General features: G+C 39.3%; 1 protein-coding gene across 9 annotated transcripts in view; it reads right to left on the bottom strand.

Moving 5' to 3' along the window:
- The window catches only part of FHIP1A (FHF complex subunit HOOK interacting protein 1A), a 368,975-nt gene that overhangs the window by 274,217 nt on the left and 76,442 nt on the right, over positions 1–18,316 (bottom strand). For all 9 annotated transcript variants that reach the window (XM_072621249.1, XM_072621248.1, XM_072621251.1 and 6 more), the window contains one exon: positions 56–200. The gene's annotated coding sequence lies outside the window, so the exon portion shown is untranslated. The remainder of the gene's footprint in view (positions 1–55; positions 201–18,316) is intronic.

Here is an 18,316-nt window from a genome sequence, read left to right as displayed (position 1 = left end):
GCCTATCCCTGAGATCAAATCAAAATGGAGACTAATTTTTTTTAAAGTTTCTTACCTGTAATTGTTTTCTTTCATAAGAGGAGTCAATCTGTTTCTGGGTTCTGGGTTGCCTGCTTCACTCTATCACACAGTTCACCTTAAGTGATTTCTGGATCATCAATCTCAACTGCTGGTAATTCCCTGGAGAGGACTTCCCAAGACTGTAGACAAGAAAAAGAAATACCCCTTAAACATTAACACTGATGAGCTACAATTCCCCTCTTGCTCTCCTCCTTTCTCATTCACCACCATTTATTTAGCACTGAATAGGAGACACTCAGGAAGGATAGCTGTCCTTGTTGCAAAAGGATAAATTATAAGGAATGATTGGTCTTTAATTTAGGACTCTGGGTGTCAGCCAAAGAGGGAGATTCCTGGCTGGGAAACAGCAAGTAGGCAATGATTCTCCCATCACATTAGGAGTGTGGTAAGTAATTATAGATTTCTCAAAGCCAAAAAAAATCCTTCATTGTAACTGAGGAAAAAACACCATGGAACTATGAAGACTCACAAGAGCATTAATTCACTAACAACGCTGATAGAACATAAAGACAATATAGTATAACACAGCAAACAGTGAACCAAAGCCCTTTGTGAATCTCATCTGAAAATGTGCAGTTCTGCCTGGAACAGAACACAGGATAATTAATGTCAAGTTAGGCTTGACCTATTCAGATACTGAAACCTAGGATGTACTAATAAGCATGAGCATGGAAAAACCTCTCTCTCCATCCCTTTTCTATTTGAAATAACAGCATCCTGAAATGTCATAGGCCTAACTAGGGAGTAAAAAAGGAGAACACTCCTATCAGCTGTCAACCTGAAATACAGAGGACTACCCAAGTCACAACAAGGGTCTTTAATCAAGGCAAGAGAATTGAAATTCAGAGCACCGCACAGCACTGAAGTGCAGGAGTACCCAGGACGGGTAGTAGAGGCACAGTGTTTACTCACACTTCAGCGGGAGGGAGTCTCATTGCAGGCACAACCTCTCAAAGATGTAACCTAAGTTGTTTTACAAAATATCTGAAAATCCATAGAGAAAGCTAGGGAGGCTTGGGGAATGGTAATATTTGGTCAAAAAAGCGTGCTCTAGGTATAGCAATGGGGGATTTTTGAGAGAACCACAAGACTGACTCCAACTGGTTTGAACCTGCTCCAACCATAGAGTCAGGGTCAGGTAGCCCCTCTGATGGCTGCATTCAACACAACCAGTGTAGTCCCTTTCATCCTATGTGGCAACTTTAAGAAAGTTTATTGAGGAAAGCAGGATTCACTCTTGTAGAAATGACTCCCCAAGAGAGAAACAGGACCAGGGGACCCTTCGAGACTAAACGTCATTGTGAAAATGTTAAAGATACTTCAAAATACCACTCCCAAACATCAATAAACCTAAATCAAACATAAATTAGAACCAGGTACAGAGATATCAAAAAAGTAAAAAACAAAAAGACAAGCACTTATACAGTCAACATCTACATAGCTCACAATTTAATAGTTTATAAGTGGGTGGATCCAGGAGATAGAAATCATGTTTTATTTTGGAAATATTTCTCCCAGAAACCTAGATGTTAGATGAAACATTAGTAGTTTTCATCATGCCCAATTTTAGAAGATAACAGAAATCTTGCAGGGGAGACACAACTGAAACATTAAACACAGGAAAACAGTCACCCAGAGAGAAGAAAGGTCATGCCAGATGAGGCGCAAGTATGGAGAGGCACAGCTAGAGACCATAAAACACGGAAGGTACATCAGATCTGATCCCACCCTTTGGAAAGCTAATATCAGAGGCGGAAATTCATCCTACCTGTACCCAGTATTTGAAGGAACAATGCTTACTAGTGGCTGCTCCAAAACTCATAGGGAAGGACCAAGCAGAAGCTGTTTAGAGACATGACTCTTATGAATTCTAACAAATGACTGAGTCTAAATGAATTACATCTTCCCAAAGGGTTGGCATGCCTGATTAATGAAAGGGATTATGAATCATTGGTTGTCTAGAGGGTATGGGGAAGTGGCAGTCATTCGAGTATGGGTACACCACATACTAGTTATCTGGTTCACTTCTTTTCCTAGTTTACCTTGCTTTAGGGTTTGCTCAAATAATGTGTCAAATTTCTTTGTCTCTAGCATATCAAGCAATAAGGCAAATAACCAGCTGGGATTCATGATCTGTGTATCTGAACAGCTGATAACCTAATATAGCACTTTGAACACGAGAGGGAGCAAGTTGTTCCAGAGACATATGGGGACCAGAATACAAGAGCTTTACAGCTGGTCCTCCCCACAACTCTGAGAGGAAAATATAGGTATTGTTAACACCATTTTACATGAAAAACCCTGAGTCTCAAAGAGATTAAGTGACTTAACTAAGGTCACATAGCTCATTAGGGATCAAGTCGATGACTGAACAGAAAAGATAGGTTAAAACACACACACACACACACACACACACACACACACACACACACATTCAAATCAAGAAAGTCAAGGAAGAAAATGAGGAATAACTTTAAAAGACAAAAATAGAAACTCAAAAACAGATACCTGATCATCTAGTGGCAGTGGCACAGTAGAAAAGAGATTTGGAGTCAGAGAACCTGGATTCAAATCTCAGCCCTACAACTTAATCCTTGTATGACCCTGTGCAAAAAATTCTTCTTCTCTGGCCTCAGTTTTCTCATCTCTAAAATAAGGAGGTTGGAGTAGACAACCACTAACTTACATTCCTTACAGCTCTAAACCTGTGACTGTATGATCTTTACAACTAAAAGAAAGACAATAAAATTTCTACAGAATCCAAAGGTTTTTTTTTAACTACATAATTTATTTATCTCTTAGTTCACAACACTCACTTTCAGAAGAATTTGAATTCAAAATTTCCTCTCCATCTTTCCCCACCCTCCACTCCAGGACAGCATGTACCCCATTCACCTCTTCCTCCATTCTGTCCTCCCTTCTATTACCCACCCTTCTTCCATTCCCCTTTCCCTCTATTTTCCTGTAAGGCAAAATAGATTTCTATACTCCACTGTCACATGCTAAAACAATTTTTAACATTCATTATTAAAGCTTTGAGCTCCATGTTCTCTCCCTCCCTCCCCACCTACCCTCATTGAGAAAACAAGCAATTCAATATAGGTCATACATGTGTAACAATGCAAAGCACTTTCATAATAGTTATGTTGTAAAAGACTAACTACATTTCCCTCTGTCCTATCCTATCCTATCCCACCCTCAATTTATTGCATTCTCTCCCTTGACCCATCCTCCCCCAATAATATGTGCTTCTGATTATCCTTTCCCCCATTTGCTGTCCCTTCTATTATCTTCCCTCTCCTATCCCCTTCCTCCTTGCCTTCCTGCATGGTAAAATAGATTTCCATATCCAGTTGAGTGTATGTTATTCCTCCTTAAGCCAAATCCTATGAGAGTAAGGTTCACTTATTTCCTTTCATCTCCCCCCTCTTCCCCTCCACTGTAAAAGCTCTTTCTTCCCTCTTTTATGTGATATGATTTGCTACATTCTACCTCTCCCTTTCTCTTACTCCTAGTACATTCCATTCAACAGTCAATTTTATTTTTTAGGTATTCTCCCTTCATGTTCAACTCACTCTATGCCCTCTGTCTATGTATACACACACACACACACACACACATACATATATAGGTATACATACACACATGTACATACACTCATCTACACACATATAATATGCACATACGTACACACCTACATACATACACACATACACACAAACACACACACACATACATACACACATAACTTCCCCTTGCCATATAACCTGGAAATTTTCAGTCAGCTTTTGTATGAGCAATGTTCCCCCTACCTTGTAAATCTCAACTGGAATAGAATCAGCACCAAGTGCTTTGCCACATGAAAGGAACCTAATGGCCCTCAAAACCTCTTCTTCAGTTGGAAGTTCAGCTAAGGAGGAACTGACTTCAACCTGAGGTTGAATGGCCTCAGAATTGATTGATGATGGTCTGTTGAGAACACTATGGAAGTGTTCAGCCCATCTCTCTAGGATCATGTTCTCATCACTAATCAATGTGGTTCCATCAGCACTGAGTAGTTGTGATGCACCGTAGGTTTTTGGTTCAAAAACAGCTTTCAGAGAATCATAAAAGCACTTTGTATTGTTACTATCAGCATAAAACTGAATTTCTTACTTCTTACTGAGCCAGGAATGCTGCATCTCTCTAAGCTTTGCTTGTACTTTGCTTTTGATGAAATTAAATGCTGCCTTCTTAGAGGTGGATGAACTATCCTGCTGGTATATCCTGTGGACTTCACGTTTTTCATTTAGCAACTTCTGAATTTCCCCATCATTTTCATCAAACCAGTCTTGGTGTTTGCCAGTGTTCTGACCCAGATGGGCAAATGCAGTGCTGTACACCAAATCTCTGAAAGATGCCCACTCCTTTTCTGCTCCACTGTTGCCAACTATGTGTTGGCTCAACTTTCCCTCTAGGTTAGTAACAAACTGTTCACAGTCAAAGAAGAGCTCTAATTTGTTGACATTAATTTTTCTGGTAGTCATTTTGCCTTGGGAATGGCACTTTGGATGATTTCAAATATTTAGCTTGGAAAGGATAAGTCTATGATCAGTCCAGCACTCTGCACCACACATTGCCTTTGTCACTCTCATATCCTGTCTGTCTCTTTTCCTTACAATCACATACTCTTTTAGACGCCAATGTTTGCTGCAAGGGTTCATCCATGAAGTTTTATTGTGTCTAAGTAAACAGAAAGGACTGTTGGTGATGAGAAGGCATACGATACTCAAGTTCTCAGCAGTAAATGACCATTGTTGTTGCTGCTTCCAACTCCATTCCTCCCTAGGACTCCCTGCCAAGTCTGGTAGTTTGAGCCTACTATAGACACTGGCACAGCATGGTGTGCCCACATCAGAAAGGGTGCTGTGTTCTATGAGCAAAGCAGAATTGAGACAGCACAAAGGAAATGTAGAATGCACAAATTTGGAGTAATCACCCAAAATGTTCACAAAGACCATCTGTGCCCAACTTGTGGTAGAGCATTCCAAGCTTGTATTGGTTTGATCAGCCACAGTAGGACACAACTGAAATTTCACTTTATCATGGTGATGTCATTTTGGTCCTCTTCAAGAACAAAGAACAAAGAACAACAAAGGAAAACAACATACACACATATATTTCTTCTAACTACCCTAATACTGAAAAAGATCTCCTGAGTTACAAATAATATCTTTCCATGTAGGAATGTAAACAGTTCAACTTTAATGAGTTCCTTAAGGCTTCTTTTTCCTGTTTACCTTTTCATGCTTCTCTTGATTCCTGTGTTTGAAAGGCAATCTTCTAGCCAGTTCTGGTCTTTTCAACAAGAATGCTTGGAAATTCTCTATTTCATTGAAATTCCATTTTTTCCCCCCTGAAGCATTACACTCCGTTTTCCTGGGTAGGTGATTCTTGGTTTTAATCCTATCTCCTTTGACCTCTGGAATATCATATTCCAAATCCTTTGATCCCTTTGTGTAGAAGCTGCTTAATCCTTTGTTATCCTGATTGTATTTTCACAACACTTGAATTGTTTCTTTCTAGCTGCTTGTAATATTTTCTCCTTGACCTGGGAATTCTGGAATTTGGCTACAATATTCCTATGAGTTTTCCTTTTAAGGTCTCTTTCAGGAGGAGATGGGTGAATTCTTTCCATTTCTATTTAACCTTCTGGTTCTGGAATATCAGGGCAGTTTTCCTTGATAATTTCTTGGGAGATGATGTCTAGGCTCTTTTTTTGATCATGGTTTTCAGGTAGACCAATAATCTTTAAATTATCTCTGCTGGATCTATTTTCCAGGTCAGTTGTTTTTCCAATGAGATATCTCACATTGTCTTCTATCTTTTCATTCTTTTGGTTTTGTTTTATAATTTCTTGGTTTCTCTTAAAATCATTACCTTCCACCCGCTCCATTCTAATTTTTAAAGAATTATTTTCTTTAGTGGGTTTTTGAATCTCCTTTTCCATTTGACCCATTCTGCTTTTGAAAGCATTCCTCTTCTCATTGGCTTTTTGGACCTCTTTTGTCATTTGGATTAGTCTATCTTAAAGGTATTATTTTCTTCAGCATTTCTTTGGGTCTCCTTTAGCAAGCTGTTGACTTGCTTTTCATGATTTTCTTGCATCACTCTCATTTCTCTTCCCAATTTTTCCTCCACCTCTCTTACTTGATTTTCAAAATCCTTTTCGAGCTCTTCCATGGCCTGAGACCATTGCATATCTTTTTTGGAGGTTTTAGACGTAGAAGCCTAGACTTTGACGTCTTCATCTGATGGTATGCTTTTTTCTACCTCATCCAAAAGGATGGAAGAAAATATCTTTTTGGCAAGAAAGTAACCTTCTAGAGACTTATTTCTTCCCATTTTTGAGGCATTTTCCCAGCCAGTTACTTGACTTTTGAGTACTCTGTCAAGTGGATAGTATACTACCATAGGCCTCAGAGGATTTTGTGCAGTTGTTCTCTGAGATATCTTCAGGGACCTGTAAGTTCTCAGTTCCTCCAATTTGGAACAATTAAGGGAGAGGAGTAAACTCTGCACTCTGGTTTGTGAGCAATCACAAGCACTCTTTTGTGCCCTGGAACTGCGGGTATAGTTCCCTCTCCACAGCCACCACCAACTCCAACATGCCAGTGCTCCTCCTCACCCCAGGACCACCACTCAGGACTGAGACCCAGATCAGATGCTTGACTCTCTCAAGATCTTTAGGCTGAGGGATCCAAAAGTGGATGCTGCTGCCCTGGGAATGGGGCCAGACCTTGCTCCCCTCTCACTCAGGTTGCAGAGCTTTCTTACTGACCTTTGAAGCTGTCTTTGGTGTTTGTAGGTTGAGAAATCTGGGAACCACAGGTGCTACCTGTGATTCCATGCCCTGAAGCCTACTCCACTCCTGTCCCACACTATACTGTGCTCTGCTCTGAGCCCATTGTGACAGACCCTTCCTGTTGGCCTTCCAGGCTGTCTTGGGCTGGAAATCTGTTTCACTTTGTCATTTTGCAGCTTCTGCTGCTCTACAATTTGTTTAGAGTCATTTTTATGGGTATTTTATAGGTTACAGGGAGAGAGATAGAGTAGATCAGTCTTTCTACTCCACCATCTTGCACCCAAAGTTTTTCAAATACCAAAAATTTCTTTTAACACTTTGTATAGCAATAACACAATAGAAAATGAATATGGAAAGTCCCTTAGAAATACCTGTAATAATAATAATAACTAGAATCTGCATAACTCTATAAGGTTCATAAAACACCTTACAAATATTATCTCATTTGATCCTCAAAACAACCCTGGGAAGTAGATGCTACTATTCTTCCCATTCCAAGGTAGACTGAGGTTAGACATAAGCAGATATGATTTGTTTTGAATTATAGAAGATGACAGAGGATGGAGGTTTGTGTACTTCTCCTCTTACAAATTGTCAGCATTTTTTTTAAGTGAACTGCGAGCAGTATCACAAATTAAAAGAAGGGTAACACAAGGGGGAAATAGTGAAAAGCAATATAACAAATTAGATATATTCAGGTGTATGACATCAATCTGAACCAAAATTCTGGGGGGAGAAAAAGCCTTTAAATTTCACACAAAACAAAAATCAAACAATTCACATGTTTTCTTCTCCCAACATGCTCCCCCCATTACAATCAATCCAATATTCATTAGGCATCTACTATGTGCTTAGCTGGTAAGTCTTAAGACCACAGAATTCTGGGCATTAAGTTTTATCAGTAACAGAATCCTCCTTTCCCTGCAACCTCACATGAACAGTGTTAGCACCATCCACCAGAAAAAGAGCACTATTCAGTTCTCCAGGCTGCCTCGTAAGAATTACAAATTGCTTCTGCAAGCTTTTCAGGTGATTTCAAGTCTCCCTTAGTTTTGCAGCTCGTGAATTATGAAAGGTCATCCCTAATTCATGAGAAATATTTTACCCATCATCCTGCCCATTACCATATATTCTCATCATATTCTCTGTTTATAGGCACTCATCCTCACTCACAGACACCTTTACTTGGGAAATAAGGCATTGGCGGAGATTAGGAAGCCTTGTTGTCACACACCTATTGTACCACCATGATATTATCCCCAGCAGCAACACTACATGACTTCAAAGGAAGCAGATTCCTTTGACAGTAATGCACAGAATGACACCAAAAGCAAGGTTAACAGGAATTCATGAAAACTGAAAAGAGCTCTCCGTGGTTGCACTGAGTCTTAATCATTCTCCTGGGTTATCATGTCATTTAAAGAAAATATCTCCCCCTGCCAAAAAGCTAAAACACAGCCGTTAACAATTCATTTACACTAAAATCCCATCTCTTCCCACCTTCCATCTCTGTCCCCCCCTCCTCCCACCCCAGGCAAATGCTTTCTTTTTAATAAAACATTCTCCTTCCATCTAGTAAAATTTTGGCTCCCAATGCTCAGCAATGGCCCTGTCACATTCCTAACATCAATAGAGAAATTCAAATTCAGAGCTGAGTCTGTGCATTCTTCTCCAGATGGCTTATTTCAGATCACCTCAAGTAAGACCAACCGAAGCCCTGAGTTCAGAAATCTGATAATTGGCAATGGGAGGGGAGGGGGGAAGAGTGAATAGAACAGAACCAGGAAAACCATACTCTGTCAAGACAAGAACTTTTAGTGGTGACATCAACAAATTTTCCTCCTATTATGGTGAGAGACATAGTATGGAGAGCACAATATTGTGCTATTATCTGATCAATAGCTCATCAAACCACTTGGGTTTTCCCTATATTTATAAGTAATCCTATACTGGCAGAGGCGAGGTATACCTGGGGTCTCTTTGGTTGCTTAACAAACACAGAACTGAATAGTTTATACTCAATTGCATTTTCAAAGCAGAGAAAATTGGACCAAAAATACATTTTCAACAATTCAATTAAACAGAATGCAGTTTAGTAGAAAGAAGGCTAGATTTGGAGTTGGGGGTAAGGTGGTGGTTAAGCTCTGTGATATTCACCAAGTCACCGCCCTCCCAGTTGGAATTGCTCTGAACTCCCTTATTGTCCACTACGTGCACTGTGCTAGACACACAGGAGGTAAATATAAAAGACAGCCAATCCCTAACCTCTAGCCTGGTCTGGCAGGACATCATAGACAGCTTAAATAGTCCCCAAATTTTCAATACATGATTAACTTAAATTTGAATGGCACTTCAAGAATTACAAAGTGCCTTACCTATATTATTATATATGGCCCTCACAACACTGTGAGGAGGGCACTACTATTATGCCCATTTTACAGATAAAGAAACTGAAGCTCAGAGATATCACAGCTGCTAAGTGTCTAGGGCAGGATTTGAACCTTGGTCTTCCTGACTCAAAACGTATCCACTAACATATTCTGATTAATAATTCAGCTAACATATGTTAAGCAGCTGTTCATATAGTTTGCTAAAGGTTAACTAACAAATGGACCAATGTCAACTAAAACAGCAATCCTCTGTTCCCATTTATATTCAGTTCTTCCAGTAGTCATCACTTGAATTACCTCTACATTCTTCTGGTGAAACAAAATGTGGGGGACAGAGGTACTTGACACATGAACATTTGCAGCTCAACTCATTTAGTAGAGATGAATGGTAACCAGTGTCACTGAGCAAAAAGCACATGAGAACATATATAGCCACATATAGCTGCAGGGTTCATATAAGTGTTGCTTTTAAACAAAGTGACTTAGTGTTTACTGAAATAAACCTCAGCCCGTAGGAAGGCAGCAGACCAATCCATGACAAAGCCTCAACCCTGAAGCTCAAGTGAGGTGCTCCTGAGGTCTGAGATAACCCAAAGAATGTTGGGAAAAAATGCTGAGCTTACTATCAGAGGCATATGGTACAGGAGATTTCATAGAAACATGAGTTCCTCAAACTGAGAGATGCAAGCCACCAAAAGTGTTTTCTCTCCTGTAGGTGAAACCACACAGCAGAGCAAGGTGGAATGAATATGAAAGAAGCAAAACTTTTGTCTATATGCAGAAAGGTGTTGTGCTAGGGGTACAGACTAAGGCATATGTTGAGATTTTTTAAATTCAATTTTATTTTCCATTCCAAATGCTCTTCCTTCCCTCTCCCCTCTCCCTTTTGAGAAGGTACAAAAAAAAACAAAACTCATTACAAATATGTATAGTCATGCAAAACAAATTTCGACATTAGCCATGTCCAAAAAAAAGGCAAGAAAAAGAAGAAAATATGCTTCAATCTGTAATCTGTGTCCACTAGTTCTCTATCTGGAGGCAGACAGAATGTTTAATCATGAGTCCTTTGGAACTATGCTTGGCATTGTGTTGATCAGAGTTCCTAAGTTTTTCAAAGTTGATTATTTTATGATCAATACAAATAATTCACATTATTGCTTTTACTCGACAAAGGGTTCTGGTTCTGCTCTCTCCACTTCGCATCAGTCCATGCAAGTCTTCCCAGGTTTTTCTGAAACCATCCCCTTCATCATTTCTTACAGCACAATAGTATTCCATAACAACAATCATATGACATAATTTGTTCAGCCATTTGATAGGCATCCTCAGCTTCCAATTCTTTGATGATGCACTTCACTGTTATAAAGGAGAAATCTTATAACACTGTTGGAGAAGAGTGTCACTAGGAAATGAAAGCAACAAGTGACAAAAATCTTCCTACATTCAATCTTTCCCTTTCTCCAATCCATCCTCCACAAAGCTGCCATTTTGATGTTCCTAAAGTATGTATCAGATCACGTCACTCCCCTGCTCCAGAAGTTTCAGTGGCTCCCCGTTGTCTTTAGGATACAATATAAACTGCTCTATTTAATATTTAAAGCCTCTCACAGTCTAGCCTGATTTCATATTACTACAACTCATGGACACTTTACTCCAACCAACTGGCCAATTTGCTATTCCCTGAAATCCCACAGTCTGATCCCAAAGTCTGATATGCTCTCCCTCCTCACTTCTGTCTCTTGGAAATTCTAACTTCCGTCAGTGCTCAGATGAAAAGCTACCTCCTAAACAGCAGTGCCTAGCACACATACAGAACTTAAAAAATTCTAGGTAATTATTTTAACCATAGGATTTGATCTTTCAGTATGTCCAATTTACAGTGTAGTATACTCCCTCTAACAACATGGATGAAAACCTGAGGCTTAGAAGATAGGCTTTAAGCAATCGTCTGAGACAATGAGAATTTACCCATTTGCCTACGATCACACAGCTAGTAAATGGTCGAAGTGGAATCTGAATGCATCTTTTTCTGATTGAGTCAGAAGAGGAATTTTCCGAGAGTTAGGCAGAATAGCAGACACCATTTTGGGACTCCAGTATGATGGAGCACATCATGGCTCATGCTTCACTGGCAGTCTTCAAGAAACCAGGATCACAATCACGTGTGCGTGTGTGCACACACACACACACACACGGATTTATTTCATTTTCAATTTGGGGTAGGATGGTGAGGGTGAGAGGTGTAGAGTGGGATGGAGATAAAGAAGGGTTTTTGCTAATTGAAAAAAAAATGTAATTTAAATAATAACAAACAAAATAAAATTCCAAAGTAAATAAAGAAACAAATAACAAACAAATTAGGGTCACCTCCATACTATCCTGAGGCATCCAAGGAAGACTTAAATGAAGTCTTGCTATTCTAAAGACTAAGAATCTTTTGTTTCTTTCATAAATTGGGAAACAAGGGAGGAAGAGATGATTCTGTACTGGACTTAGAGTCAGGATATCTGGGTTCAAATCCTACCTCAGACATTTCCTAGTTGTTTATTCCTGGACAAACCTCTTAACAACTGAGTCTCTCTTCCCTAGTCGGGAAAATGGGTATACACAATACCTCTATGTCCCAGCTCCCAGAGATGATATAAAGAAAGCCTTCTACAAACATAAATACAGTAAAGAAATATGAATTATTGGTAAAAGGCAACCCAAAAATGAAATTTCAATAAAAATTCCTCCTCTCACTCATACTTTCCTTTCTTGCTGCTTCTCTCAAGCAAATTTCAAAATTGAAACATAAAACAATCCTATAAATCCTATCTAACATAAATTGTGCTTATTGATTTTGAAAAGTTTTCATTCAAAGACTATACTTTTTAAACTATGCAACTGTCTGACATTACAAGGCACCACATTTATGTCCAGCTCAGATGGGACACAATGAACCATGACTGGGCTACTCAGGCATGGCAAAATGTTTTGAACCTATAAATTAAAAAGGTATGTATCACTTCCGCAAAGGCTTACTTTCAAATTATAGTCTTCCGACTGTAAAACACTATAGTTAAGCAATAAAATGATTTCTGTGGTAACTTATTTATTCTTCCAAACATTTCAACTGATTTGGCTCCTGTCCACAAGCAAGCAAGTGATAGTAAATCCTAACAGAGAGCATAGCAGAGAGGATGGAATTCTGACCTTTCATCAAGAGCAGTTCAAATCTTAGCTCTGATGATAATTGCTATGACCATGCCAAGCCATTCAAAGCCTCCATTTCCTCATGAATAAAATGGAAATAATCATAACTAACCACAGAGGACTATTTTGTGGTTCAGATGAGATAATGAATGTAAAGCATTTTGCAAACTTCAGAGTACTTTATAAATACCAGTTACTGTTATTTCTATTATTGCATAGTAATTGACTCAGGTATTCAAGCTGGAGGGATTCAATTTTCATACCTATTTTGTGATACATGTAAAAACCAAAACCAAAAAAATCTTGACCATTTCACACCTTCTCCAGGTCAAATAATATTATCAAAAGACACGACAGGAGAGCCAACACCAGCCCCACACAGCCCAATTCAAGTTCTCTCCCTAGTAAAGACCCAAATAAGCACTCTATACAGTGATACTTAGGAAAGCCAATCAATTCCAGCTTTGTGTTCCAGTGTGAGCAAATGCTAGATCTTGAGGATACCTTTCTAACTCCTTTGAAGGTGGTGAGAGTTAATCTGACCCTCATCCATCCAGATGGGGAAAATGAAAGCAGTCTTCTGTAAGGTCAAAACAGTTTAGGAATGAAACAAAGCAAAGACTTGGGCACAGAAAAAAGACTCATGAACCTATGAATATCTGTGCTTTTGCTGAATACTTCTTTAGCTTTGGTCCAGAGAGTTGGAATGTCTTGGAAAGACTTAAGAATATTGATCAGTATCATGACCTACCACAATTCGTGAGGACTGAAGATGAAGCATACTAGCCAACTTCTAGCTGGAAACTGATGGATTCCAGACGCTGGGTGAGATATGCATTTTGCAAGTTGAGTGGCCACTTGTCAAGTATACTATAGAAAGGATTGTAGGTAGCACAAAGGATAGAGTACTGGGTCTCGAATTAGGAAAACCTGAGTTCAAATCCAGCCTCAGACACTTACCAGCTGTGTGATCCTGGTCAAGTCACGTAACCTATGCGTGCCTCAGTTTTCTCAACTGTAAAATGGGTATAATAATAACTCCTACCTCCCAAGGTTGTTCTGAGGATCAAATGAGATAATACTTCTAAAGTAATAAGTAGAGTGCCTGGCACATAGTAGGCGCTATATAAATGTTAGCTATTATTGTTGTCACTGTTGCTGCTGCTATTTCAGGTATGGATTGAATTACACCACCTCAAAGGTCCCTTACAAAACTAAAATTCCATGATACTCAGTGTGCGGTCAACCAGACCTTGCCTGAAGACCCCGAATTAGGGGGAAATCCCTGTTTCACAAAGCAGTTCATTCCTCTTTTGAAAAGCTTTGTTAGGCAGTTTTTCTTTACATCCTTCTTTTTTTCAATTTTTTTTGCTCCTCTTTCAACAACCTTTGCTCCTAGTTTTGCTCTCTGGGGTCAGATCAACAAAGTCTACCTGACTCTTTAAATATATGAAGGTAACAAGGTACCATGGAAAAGGCAATGAACTTAGAGTCACAGGACCTGAGTTCAAATCCCAGTTCTGCCACTTATTACCTACCTGTGTGACCTTGAACAACTCACTTAACCTTTCTTGGGCTGGTTCTTGTTTTCCTTTGTATCCTCAAACACTTACTAGAGTGTCTAGAACACAGCCATGTGCTCAATAAATGTTTGTTGAATTGATTTGACTGGTCCTTAGTTTCCTGTTCTGTAAAAAGAAGGGGTTGTACAAGATCACCACAAAGGTCCTTTCAGCTGTAGACCTATGTGGCTCTGATGCCTTCACCAGCCTTCTCTTCTCCAGGTTTAACATTTCCAGGTTTCTTCTGCCTGTCTTTACGTGACATGGACTCAAAACCCATTCAGCACCCTGGCAACCCCACATTGAACACTCCAGCTTGTCTGCAACCTTCCTAAAATGATGACCTACAGAGGTCTCTCATTCTATGAACCCCTCGAAATACATGTAAATAGGTAATACGAGTCAAGACCAAGAATTTTTAGAATCTATTTTCTAGATAGAAATATCACCTTTTGCAAAAAATCCCTAGCTGAAGGGTCAGGGACTGGATTCTTGGTGCTCCTCACTGCCATTCATTACTGGCTGAATCCTGGACACAATGTATTTGCAAAATAAAAGCAAATGAAACAGCCCTGCATAAATCCTCACCAAACTTGTGCATTTTCCTTTATTGGAAGAAAAAGCAACCCTGAGCCTGATTTAGGCACTGACCTCTGGCTTGCTTACCAACAGAACTATACCACCACAGATTATTTAAATGCAAGGCACAGACTCAAGTTAATTTGTCACTTGGAGATCAAGGGGATGTCCATCAATTGGGGAATGGCTGAATAAATTATGGTATATGAATGTAATGGAGTACTATTGTGCCATAAGAAATGATGAACAAGAAGACTTCAGAGAGGCCTGGAAGGACTTATATGACCTGATGCTGAGTGAAAGGAGCAGAACCAGGAGAACTTTATGCACAGCAACAACCACAGTGTGTGAGAGTTTTTTCTGGTAGACTTAGATTTTTGTAATAACACAAGAACTCCTGAAAAAAAAAAAAATCCCAATGGTGGACCTCAAGGCAAAATGCCTTCCACACTCAGAGAGAGAAATATGGAAGTCACTCACATAATGTAGCAGATCATGTTTGTGTATGTGTATCTGTCTGTGTATCATGTTCTGATTTGTTATACGGATTCTTTCATTTATCTTAGTCTGACTACATAGCATGACTATAGTGAAAATATACTCAATAGGAAAGTATATGTAGAATCTATACAGAATTGTATGCAGTCGTGGGGAGGGAGGGAGGTAGTGGGGGGTGGGTGGGGAGGGATAAAATCGCAATTGTATGGCAGTGATTGTTAAACATTAAAAAAATAAAAAAATTAAAAAAAAAAATTTGTCACTTGGAGAAACTGCTACACTTTTATGATGGGCATTCATTTATGAGAAGCTCTTAACACAGTTTTCCCCTTAACCTTCTTCAATTTATTTTACATTGGTCACTACTGGCCAGCAAACTTTTATGTGGCCTTTGAAGGCTGCATGATATCAGTTACAAGGGCAGCGGGTCTTTCCAGTCTCAAGACAACCTAATGAAAATGAGGTGACCTGTTACCAGCAATCAAAGACTTGTTCTTTCCCAACCTGATATACTGAAAAAGATGATCAGAGGGGCACTTTTAAATGATCAAGATGAAGAAGACATAGAGAACGAGGGTCACATTTTTCCTTCAGCAGAGAACAATTTTTTAAATCTACAGGCTTAGCAAGACCTATCTCTATTGGAGATCAACGTATTCTCAAACAAGACCAGCCTAGAGTCAAATGATCCTGATGAATTTCTCTAAGCATACAGACTTATCTAGTAGCTCGAATAATTCAAGCCTAACTGAAATGATCAAACGTTATGCAGTGATAGATGAAAGAGGAGACAGTACATTTTGATTCACCTTGACCAATTCTATTAGTTTTGAGGCCAATAAGGCTACAGTATTTCCCACTCATACAGGATCTAGTTTTATTTAACTGATCAAACATTTATTAAAATGGCTTCACAAAATACACTGTGGTAGATGCTGGGAATTTGGTTAGGAGTGGGTAAGCACTGGGGTGGGAGGGGTGTTCCCAGCGTGAAAACTCTCTTCGTGGATGCAGTCTGGCAAATATCTGCAACCCACAGAATCTTAGAAAGCTGCCTGGAGCACTGAGAGGTTAAGTAATTTGTTTATGGTCACACAGCTAGTACGAGAGGCAGGATTTAACCCAGGTCTTCCTGGCTCAAAGACCCTCTTATCCACCCAGCCAGTGGTTCTTGGTCTTTTTTGCATCAAAGACCCTCTTGACTATCTGGAGAAGCCTACGGGCCTCTCCTCAGAACAATTAAATGAATAAAGTAAAGTAAACACACAGGATGGCAAAGAAAACCAATTATACTGAAATCTAGTTTAAAGACTCTCAGGTTAAGAAACTCTGTAATAAGTTATACTGCTGAGGAGGTAAAAGGGAAAACCATTCCCAGCCTTCCAAAGCTCCTATTCTACTGGAATAAACATCACACACACATCAGGAAAGAGAGCAATTTGAGGCAGGAATTGGCACTCACAATAAGGGAAGATAAGAAGGACTTCACGATGTGCCACCGAAGGTCTTCACTTCTCACTAGGTTCTGGACTTTCCCATCCAACCCCTTATCAGGTACTCCCTGCCCTCCACTTTTTTCAGCTTCTTTTTACTTGTAGTCTTTCCCCACCGGAATGTCATGGAGGGCTGGGACTGTCTTTTGGTTTCTATTTGTATTTCTGGTCCATCAAAGTGCCTGGCACATGCTGTTGTTGAGTTGTTTGAGTTATATCTCACTCTTCCAGGACCCCATTTGGGGTTTTCTTGGCAAAAATACTGAAGTGGTTTGCCATTTTCCCAGCCCATTTTACAGATAAGAAAACTGAGACAAACAGGGTTAAATGACTTGCCCAGGATCATACAGCTTGTACATAAGTATCCGAGGCCAGATTTGAACTCATGAAGACGAGCCTTCTTGACTGCCAGCCTAGTGCTCAATGTACTCTGCCACCTAGCTGCACTTAAATGCTCATTGATTATTATGACCCTCAAGATAAAAATTATCTTAATAATGAATATCATAATAAAAATTATAAGAAGTAAAGATGAAGACATATATTCTGATCTTAGAACAACCTGACAAACTTGCGCAAAATAATGACAAGTGAAATGACCAGAACTGAGAGAACGCTGTACATAGTAATAGCAATATTGCTGATGGAACAACTTTGACTGTTATAAATACTTGAATTAACTACAAAGGACATATAAAGATACTAACTTCATCCACAGAAAGTACTGGTAAACAGAAGTATGTACAGAATAATTTTGTATATGTATCCAAATTTGTGTCTAGTGGAAGCCATCTTTAGACTGGGGGGGAGGGAAGAAAAAAAGGAAAAAAGAACTTTACATAATAATTTTATTACATTTTAAAAGGAATATCAAGTTGTACATAATAAACCTACAGTTTCACATGTAATCATATTTTTTATCATATGTACTATGTTATGGAAATGTTTGTTTTATTCCACAAATTAAAAATAAAATAAAACTGAAAAATAAAAAAAGGAAGAAAGCATACATTCTTCATAAGGGGGCCAGCTTAAGCAGATGGATGGGAGGAAAGAAGACAGGAACAAATTGTAGTTCATGAATGAAGAAGAAGAAAATGAAATATCTGTCATCAAATATCTGAAGAGCTGTCTTATGGGAAAAAGAATTAGACATTCTTTTTAGCTCTGGAGGAAAGAATTTAGTCAAGTGGTAGAAACTGCAAAGTAGTAAATTTGGATTTGATGTCAAGAAAAAACCTACTGCTAACAATCAGTTATAAAAAACAGAATGCTGCCCCGTCTGAGGACTCCAAGAAGAGGTTGGATGACCACTAATTAAGATTATTACAGTGGGGATTCTTTTCCAGGTCACTCCAACTGTGAGATTCTGTGATTTTGTAATAAGGTTGAACCTTAGAAATAAAGTAGAACCAGGTTATAGATCACCTCAAATGGGGTTTCATCGTAGTGGTAGTAGGAATCCACTGGAGAATTTTCAGGGGTGGGGAAGGACCAACATGGTCAGACCTGTGCCTTGGGAAGATCATTTTGGAAACCATGTGAAAGACAGATGAGAGGACAGAGACTGACAGCAGGGGGAACCAATTGGAGCCTCCTTCACCATTCAGGCAAGAAGCACTGGGAATGGGAGGGGCACTTGAACTGGGGTGGTGATTAGTGAAGGGGAGATAA

Source organism: Notamacropus eugenii, chromosome 6, assembly GCF_028372415.1.
Source record: "Notamacropus eugenii isolate mMacEug1 chromosome 6, mMacEug1.pri_v2, whole genome shotgun sequence".
NCBI lineage: Eukaryota > Metazoa > Chordata > Mammalia > Diprotodontia > Macropodidae > Notamacropus > Notamacropus eugenii.
This window is presented reverse-complemented; position numbering and strand designations above follow the sequence as displayed.